This window comes from Microtus ochrogaster, unplaced genomic scaffold (genome assembly GCF_000317375.1).
Source record: "Microtus ochrogaster isolate Prairie Vole_2 unplaced genomic scaffold, MicOch1.0 UNK45, whole genome shotgun sequence".
In the NCBI taxonomy this organism is placed as follows: domain Eukaryota; kingdom Metazoa; phylum Chordata; class Mammalia; order Rodentia; family Cricetidae; genus Microtus; species Microtus ochrogaster.
The window spans coordinates 1,202,346-1,211,769 of record NW_004949143.1 but is presented as its reverse complement, the minus strand read 5'-3'; the positions used below and the strand labels follow the sequence as shown (position 1 = coordinate 1,211,769).

General features: G+C 46.2%; 1 protein-coding gene across 3 annotated transcripts in view; it reads left to right on the top strand.

Annotated features, from left to right (window-relative positions):
- Positions 1 to 5,985: 5,985 nt before the first annotated feature.
- Prrg3 (proline rich and Gla domain 3) overlaps positions 5,986 to 9,424 on the top strand; it is a 7,818-nt gene continuing 4,379 nt past the window's right edge. The window contains exon 1 of one of the 3 annotated variants that reach the window (XM_026777079.1): positions 5,986 to 6,117. The gene's annotated coding sequence lies outside the window, so the exon portion shown is untranslated. Of the gene's footprint in view, positions 6,118 to 6,328; positions 6,639 to 6,826; positions 6,907 to 9,424 lie in introns of those variants that run through there. The other 2 variants (XM_005369175.2, XM_026777080.1) reach the window with 2 other exon arrangements.

Sequence of the window (9,424 nt, the reverse complement as noted above, 5' to 3'; positions counted from 1 at the left end):
CTGAGTCACAGAAATTTTTCCAAGAACAGTGTGTGGCAACCACAGCTACTTATATTCACATAGTGCAAAGACCCTGTCATGTCCAGGAGACTCTTTCCCAGCAGTCTTTACTGACCTCTAGTTCCTACAATCCTTCCACCTCCTCTACACAAATGCTCCCTCAGATTAATGCGCCTCTTGGTTCACATCAGAGAACTTTCTGCACTGACAGTCATAGTTCACTGCAAAAAGAAGCCTCTGTGATGAGGGCTGGGAGCTGCACTCATCTGTGCTTATGATTACAGTTAAGACAGTTTGACACTATATCTGTTTCAGAAAATAATAGTGAATTTTTCCTTAGGTCTTACAATCTCCTCTTCCACAGGTTATTGGCCAGATTAAGAATTCCAGGCACAAGTTTTGTTTTTTATTTTTTATTTTTCTCTAGAGTGGACCTTAAATCTAATTAGAAAACTGTTGGTTACCACACAACCAGTCTAAGAGGAAAGGCTGAAGAAGGGTTGAGAGGCTTCAGCTCAGGGAGTGGCTCATGTGGTGGAAACACTCAGTGATAGGATGATGGGCAGGCCAAAGGAACTTAAGGGAGCAGTGAGGCTTAAGTGAGGGGTGAGGTGACAGCTGGGGATGTTGCTTGCCTCAGGCTCACAATGAACCCAAGGCACAGGATAAGTAGTTGTCAAACAGAAGGCTTCAAGGGGCTGCCATTAGTCTTTGTCAAATATGCACATTTGTGGTGATTTTTGTGTTGACACAGATACTTCTGGACCCCGTATTTCTACTTCGGGAATTATTGCCCTCCTCACTACCATAGCTTCTTACTTCTATAAGCAGCATCCTTCTAGAATCTTCCTATTGTGCATCCAGCTCTTCAACAGGCAGCTCATTGTTCTGAGTAAACAGAGATCCTGTGTCTGGGTAACCAAATATTGACTCTTACCAAATCCTGGCTCTGTCCTTACCTCCTTCCTTATAGAGCTGGAGTCCATAATTAGTTGTGTGAATTTCTTCCTTGAATCCACACACCTTTTTGGAAGTCTTCTGTCATTTCCTTGTACTCGCCCAACAAAACCCCATCCCTGAGTCTGCACCTGTGCAATTGACTGTGGCTGCAGAAATCGGCACAGATACGCTGAATACTTTCACTTTAATGGACCCTTAATCCTCAAGTGGGTCCTTGATGCAGTCCAGCAATCAGGCCACAGTTATGGAGAACACACACCCTTCCTTTTCCCAGGAGATTATTTCAAGTTTTCTCCCTTCAAATCACTCCTCCCTGTTGAATATTCGCCCGGGCTGGCTCTCCTATTAAGTCCAGGATATCCTTAACTCAGTCTTTTGTATTAATCTTCCAAGGGAGTGCTTGGTTTACAGGTGCTCCCCACGTCAGTATTCATGCTACTGTTGGTCAGCTTCCTACATATTCTGGTGGGTTTGTTTCTTTCCAACACATTCTTTTTTTCTGTCTCTTGCATTTGCTCCTCATCCTCTATTTGCCTTGAAATACAGGATTGTTCAGGGCTTAATTCTGAAGGTGCTTTTCTTTCTCATTGTAAAGAATCTTGCTGAGGGCATGTGTGGCTTAATACTAACTAGATGACATTCTTATATTCCCATCTCCAGTCCAGATTGTGACTCAGAACTACAGACTCCTCAATATAACCATCTCACACTGTCTTCTGCATCCCAGATAAAACACACTGGACTCATCAATGTAACCATCTCCACCCTGTCTTCTGCACCCCAGTTAAAGTACTCCCATCATTCCTGTTTCTTTGACAAAACTCTTATTTGTAGGTCTTCACTAAATTCCATGCCGCCATCTAATATTCATATATCTCCTATCAAACTCCATCCAGAATTTGCTTTCCTTCCCCCTGTTTGGTACAAGTTGCTATCCTCCTTCTCCTTCATTTTTTTCAAGCAGTCACCCAAAAGTGCTGTAGCTTCTCCCTGTGACAACCATTTCCACAAGGAAGTCAGTCTGGTAGTTTACATGAAAACAGAAAAGATTATGGTATTTCTTGATTGCGCCCTCAGTTCCTTTCCATACCATTTTGTCTAACGAAGTCCCTGCTGATGGCCTGGGAGGGCTTGCATGATCCTCGGCCTACCCTAGAAAATACTTCATGAAATTCTGCTTTTGGGGTGCTTCCACTGGTAAATCTGTCCATCCAGAACAAGCTATTTCCTCCCGTCCTTCAGGTTTTGACAATAAGGGCATGGTCTCTGCAGAGCCCTCCCTGAACACCTTCCTGGGCTTTGCTTTTCTTCACAGAGCCAGTCACCACTCTCTATGTTACATCTTTGACTTCCTGGGGAGGCCTTGTCTAATGTCCACTAGGTAGTAGTTTTGTTCGGCTCATTGTCATCTCTATTCCTAGGTCCTGGAATAGAAGCTGGCATATAGCCTCACTGAACAATACAGGATATATGACCTTGTTATAGCAGAGGAAAGCCCCAGAGTACAGTGACTTGAACAGAAAAATATATTGTCTTGCAGTTTTCGAAGATGGAAGTTGAAGTTCAAGATGTTGGCAAGGGTGATTCCTTGAGATCTCTCTCCTTGACTTGTAGATGGCAGTCTTCTTCCCTCTGTGTGTGATTGTGGCTTAGCCACCCCTTGTAATAAGGATTCCACTTATACTGCACTAGTGCCCACCCTAAATATCTCATTTTACCTCAGCTCCCTCATTAAAGACCTCATCTCCAAATACAGTCACAGTCTGAAGTAGCGAGGTGAGGGCTACCATTGAAGAACTGGGGAGGGGACATTTGGGACTACAATCTGCTCGGTGAATAGTGTGTAGAGGGTGAAGAATATGCAGAGAAAATGTGAGTCTTTTAAGGAGTTAAGATCAGTGCTTTGGTTTGGAGAGGAGGGTCAGGAAGACTTAGAAAAGGGTTCAATTTTGATGAATGAGTATCAAGAAAATAATTTCTGTAGCTGCAAATAGGCACAGGAAGAAATGAAAGGAGGGGTAAGGGAGAGAAAAATTGGGGAAAGGAGGTGATGGAATTGGTAATATTGAGGGACAAGGAAGGAGAGGGTGGCCAAGTTTTACAGAAAGAGGAAGCAGGTCCAACTTCATTTTGGTGATTTTATAACAAATCCTGAGTTTAGCTCACCATTTCTGATCTACAAGGATCTAGTAAACACCTATTGTAGAAGAGCCTCTGTGCTGGATGCCAATAATGTGAACTGAAACATGACCCTAAGTGAACTGTTCAACTTGGTGACCCTCTGAGCAACCCTTTGAAGCAGGCACTGCTAGCTTCATTGCTATTTGGCAGATAAGCAAACTGAGACACAGGGATGCCAACTCACTTGCTGAAGATCATAGAGCAATATGTGATCCTGCCAAGAGGTGGAGTAGTGCCCTGCTCTTGAGGTCCCACTTGTCCTCCTTTTCCTGTGCCGTGCACAGAGGCCCCATGGTTCTAGTCCTTGTAGACAATGATGAGAATGTACTGGTCAGTGTGGGAGAGGGTGGAAGGCCTTGTGAGACCTCACAGTGCAAATCTCAATGGTATTATGTGGGCAGAATTAACTAAGTGCCCTGATGGATGGTGGGAAGAAAGGCATTCTGAGGGGGGAATGAATTAAAAGCAGGCTGCTGTTGCTGGAGCAAGAAGCTCGAGTGAAGGTCCTGGGAGGACAGTGGTTGCCATAGATGCTTTTTGTGTGCATAGGTACGCTCCACTCTCACGCCTTCTTTGGAGTTGTGTACCCAAGGCCCTGTGGTTGAAATGAGGTCAGGAGCATGCTGATAGGCTAGGAGACTAAGGTTAACTCTTAAACCTCCTTGGTCATTTTCCCTACTTGATATGGGACAGAATAATAAAAAAGAGGGATAATTGGTGATGGGATAATAGATTGGTATTTGTGAGTTATTGTTTTTAGACAATTATATTGGTATCGATTCTTGTATATTGATACAAAGTTATATTAAATATTGTATGTGAGTATGCTTCTACCTCTGTTTAAAACATTTTTATGTATTGATATATATATTGTATTGATATATTTACCATATTGCAGTGTACATTTCTACCTCTGATTAAGATACTTATATATCGTTTATGTATTGATATACATTGTTTACATTTGGAGGTCATTGTCCCCATTTATTGCACAGTTGTTTATTGTCTTAGTCTTTAAGTTAGATAGGTATTGAGAATTATAAATCAATAGTCATATAGGTTTGTCATATTTATATTTAGGCTAATCAGGTTCTTTAGATACATGGAGATTATACTCAGTATGATAATATAATCTTCAACTTCTTCAAAGAGCTGTAGAAAATGTCCTTTAATCTAACCTAGAGTTCCTTGGTAGTGAGACACAATCACTCTTGGCAACATCGCTCTACTCCCGAGAGAAAGTTGAGCACCAAAGATACTCCATCTGGAGCCTTTCTTCTTGGCTGAAATGGCCTTTGGGCAAAAAAATGCCCATACCTTGACTACTGACAGTGATACAGAGTATCTGTAAATGGATAAAACAGGACTGTCATATCCTGCCAAGACAGGGTAAGATAGCTCTGATGTTTCTTGCTTTGGAAAATGGAATGTCAGTTACGTCAGGTCTTAGCCAAAGTTGGTTGTCTCAATGCTGCAAACGAGACTTTGGGTGATTGACCAGGTAGTCAGTTGTCTCTGTCATTTGTTGCACAATTTGGAAGTTTCTCGATTGTACTTCCTGTTTACTCAAGTAATATTACTTCCCTTCTCAGATCTTGGATGGAGTTGAAGATTAGATAATTGTAGTTATCATGATTTAGCTAAACTCAATTTCAATACATTATTTAGACTCCTTGAAATAGAATGCTCAGTAAAACTTTTGTTATGTGTTTCTTGCTTAATATTGCTTATTGCTTGTAATTTTATATTTGGTGTCTGTTCCTATTGTATATAGTTGTATTGAATTTGGTTCGATCTTGTTTAGACAAAAGGGGGAGATGATGGGGAAGTTCAGCCAATCACATTTTGCTTGGGTGTGGCAACCTGGTCCCCATGGAAGAAAAACCTGGAGATCCAGGTGCGCTCACTCTCTGCACACGGTGTTCGCCTGACCCATTTGGACATCAGAACTTTTACTCCGGTCGCGTGAGTTTTCCCGTTTTTCAATTATTATTAAATTATATTTGTTGTTTTGAGCTGGTCTGTTTATTTAAGCATACTGGTCAAATACGCCTTCACCTACTGACCATGACTACATCCAGCTCTTTCACTATCTAGCCAGAGCATCTGAACACAGTTGTTTGCACCAACCAAGGGCATTCTCATCCCCAGGATATCTTATTTTTCTCCGTGCATCCTGCCCATGGGCACGGCTCTCCCAGTCTTCCATGGAGTAAAGGTTACAGAGGCTCTGCCATGGGCAAGGGACACTCCAGAAGCTTAAGGAAAGGAAGAGGGGGACTCTGAGTTTAGAAGGCAGGTGGGGAACAATGTGGGTGGGTAAGAGAAGAAAGAAGGTGCAGGGCCAGGGACACAAAGAATCAGCCCTGGAAGCTGGAGCACTGGGGGCTCTGCAATCTCTTCCCATCCCTTGTCTCGTCATTTTGGCCTTACTCTGGCTCGTTCCCATCAAATGCAGGGGCTGTGCTCTCTCTATTAACCCAGTAAGTCACACTGGGCTCCTCCTAGGCTTTCCAAGACACAGACTTTAACCATCTCGTCTCATTCTGTGGGTCAACCTCAATTCCTAGAATAATGCCATTTCTGCTACCAGGGCTTTGTTCGGCCAGGTGAACCTTCCATAATACAGACAGAGGTGTATACTCTGCCCAACACTCCTTGCAGGCTCATAAGATTGCATCTTCCTTTCTTTCTCCTCCTTTTTAGGAGCCCATATTCCCCTCTTAGCTGCAGACAGAATTGTGAGGAAAGCAGGATTCTCCCCATTTCTCAGATTTCACAATAGAAAAGCCTGCCATTTCCAGGCAGGGTGGGGACTTAAGTGAGGAAACCAAGGTCACTCAGTCGTTGGCAGAAGGAGCGGGGCCAGAGCCCGTTCTCTGCGGACCCAAGGAGCCTCACAAGGCTGCCTAGGCCTGCTGTCACGGGCCCCTCTCTTCACCGCAGGCACCAGGGCCAGGCTGGCTGGAATGGCAGGTGAGTCTGGGTGGGGCCCAGGAGGCAGCTCGGACCCGTAGCGCTCCAAAGTGACCGAAACGCTGGCCTTGAGGGCAGCAGCTACAGAGTCCGGTCTTTGCAGGACTCGCGCCCTAACTCACCACTGGGCCAAGGAGGTTTCCGAGGGTCCTTAGAGAGCCCCCAGGCCCGCCGTTCAGGCCCCGCCCCCCCAGCAGCACTGGCGCGGGCAGGGGCGGTGCCGGCGGAGTTGGGCGCGGGCGCGCGGTGCGGGGTGCGCGCCACCGCCCCTCGGCCCGGCTTGCTGGCCTTCCCCACCTAAGCCCACGGCTGCTTCAGCTGGCCCCACCCCTTCTTCCTCTCCTGGCCCGGAGGCCTGGTGCGCGGTGCAGGGCGAAGATCGCTGCCTGGCTACTGGGGCAAGGCTCTCGAGGGTGGCACGCCAGGCGCGGGGCGCGAGGCCAGAGCTGGCTCGGCAGGGTGCAGGGGGAGGGTCCGACGGAGCCCCCAGAGGAAAGCAGGGACAGACAGGGGGTGCCGAGGTAATGGGCAAGGCCTTCACGCCTGGCTGTGTGGGGCGGGGGCTTCAGGCGCTCTTTGGCCAGGGCCTGGCCAGCGATGGGGCGCCAGGGGAGGCGGGAGGGAAGCGGGACAGGGAGGGACTAAGAGAGGGGACCGCTGGGATGGGCCGGGGGCTTGGCCGACAGGGAGCAGGTGGGCGGGGACAGGGGCCCTGCTGGAAGAGGCGCCGCAGAGAGGTGGCCGGCTGCGTGCGCAAACAGGGCGGCCGCCTCCTGGGCCTGGAGAACGGTGAGGCCATTTGGTTGGACGACCCCAACCCCGAGGGCATGGTTCGGTGTTCAGGACCACTGAGCTGGGCTCCTGGTACTATTAGGGAGGGAGGATCTGGAGGTCAGGCAGGCCAAGGTGTTTGGGGTCTTGGATGGATCCCCGCAGAACAGTGTTGCTGGGCCAGAGGCAGTAGTTCTTTACTGGGGCGCTGGTGTCCTGTGAAGGTGGGCGAAGCCAGGCACTTTCAGGGCCGGCATGAGTGGAAGGGGGCAAGAGACCCCAGAGTTTTAGTTTGAGCTCAATTTGGGAGTTGCCGTGTCACTGGGTGGATTTATGAATCACGAGATTTGGAAATCGCAGAACCCTTTCCTGGCGAGTAGTTCTGAGCATTGGAAATCATAGGAGCTAGAATTTGGAGAAGTGTTTTGGGAGGCCACAGGTATGGGGACACCAGGTACTCAAGCGGGTCACTAGTCCCTGTGGGAGGTACTTTGGGAGCTGTGACCCAGAGAGCTGAGATTCAGAGGCCTCAGCCTGGGGTGGGGTTAAGGAAGGTCTTTGTGGTGGCCAGTTCCCTGCTTTCCTTCCTTTCTAGAATGTCAGGATTCAGCTGTGTTCCCGTAAGGAGTGGGTTAAAGATTCCTTCAGCCTACAGTCAGCTTACAGTATTCACCAGGGGCTGGAGGGACATATACATGCGTGACTGCAGCTGCATTCTCGGTCATGGAGCCCTCATGCTTCCTCACTGTTGCCATAGTAACTGCCTATTGGTGTATTTATAGGGGAAGAAACAGGCGCTACATTTTGGGGAGGGATGGGGAGAAGCCGTCATGGAAGCTGCAGCAGTAGCAGCAGCAGTGACGGTGGCTACAAAATTGCTAATGAGGTAGGAGGCGATGCCATGTGAACTGTCTGGGAGAGATCCTGGCTTTTTTGAGGCTCAGAAATGAACTAATGGCTTTTCCAGGCCAGGAAAACACAAACTTGGGGCTATGATGTATGTGTGTATGAGTGCACGGAAGTCCATGTGTTTGGTTGGGCCCAAAGATGGCTGTAAGTAAAGCTATTATATAATTTTTTTTCCATGTAAATTTTTTTTGAAAACTCTACAGTTCACTTCAGTAAGCAATGGGATGTATTTGCTTTATTATTAGCGAAAGCTTTGCTCATTCTTTTCAAACTGTGATGTGGCAGCTTTATTTTTCTTTAACCAAAATACCCTGTTTCCTAATCCAATTCTCTCTACATCCTCATCATATGGATCTCATGGATCATAAAGAGGCCAGGCTTTGTCATTGTGAAAATTGAGGTATTCCAGTGAAGTAATGATCACTGGGTAGTTTGCCATGAGTTCGAAAGAGAAAACCCACGACACAGTGATAGTACTATTCGATGTGCTCTTAGATTGGTTGCTTTCCCCAGCATTCAAAATTTATTCATGATTCTTATTCTTTTTGTTTTCCAAACAGACTAGAAGCTATATTTTAAATACACAATAAGAATACTACTCTGGAAGAATAAATAGAAGACCATACCAAGTTGTGGGGAGAAAAGCATATGTGTGCAATAGCTGGGCTTTCAGAGCACTTGTACTGGCCATCAGTGTTGACACTGAACTTCCTGGCAGGCTAAGCAAAAAGGGTAGCATAATGGGTTACAAAGCTCATGTGTCTTACATCCCATTAGTCATAAAACATGAGCTTCTGCTTGGGGAAGGGAGCTGATGGGTAATTGCTCCCAGATGTTAATGGCTTAGGCAGTGCTCCATATGTGTACAAGTAGGACTGTGTTAATAGAGAAAGGCATTATGACAGTGCTTCTAGATAGAGGTCTCTCCTCCAAGTTACCATCACAGATTTATTATACTGTATTTATTTGATTGTTTGTTGTGGTCTTGAAGATCAAACCTTAGACATTGTTGTATTAAGGAGCTATATCTCCAGACCTCTGTCTTCATGCTGATCTTTTAAATATGTGTTTACCAAGGTTCTGCGTTGCAGTAGTCTTTAATGCAAAGAGAAAAGATGTGCCTGGCTCCAGAGAAGTCCGAACATCTTATCTTGCCTCTCTTTCTGGGAAAGATGGGCTGAGAAGATTCTCTGAGTTTGAGCCCAAAGGTTTGGGTCAGGGCTTGTAAGAATATGTCTGTGTTGTACATGGAAGATCTGACCCTGTACAACAGGTATCCACAGATTACTGTAGGCCAGCATCAGCTAGGCTGCAACATTTGAGATGGGTGTTGTTGATGCATTAAGTTTGGGATTTAAGGAACATGTTCATCTTCACCATGAAATTCAATTCCAGGTTTTGTCTCTGTCAATTTGCTTAACCTTGCTTCTACCTAACCCCATCTCTGTACTTGATTTTTCAGCTGTTTCTGGGGTCTTTTCTATTCTAAAGGGACAAAGATTCATTGAAGGCACTGAGAAATAAGGAGTGTTAGCCCAGAAATGTTTTCCATTCGAAAAAAAAGTTAACCCTTAGGTCTTTGAGACTCACAGAAGGCTGTGTGTGTGTGTGTGTGTGTGTGTGTGTG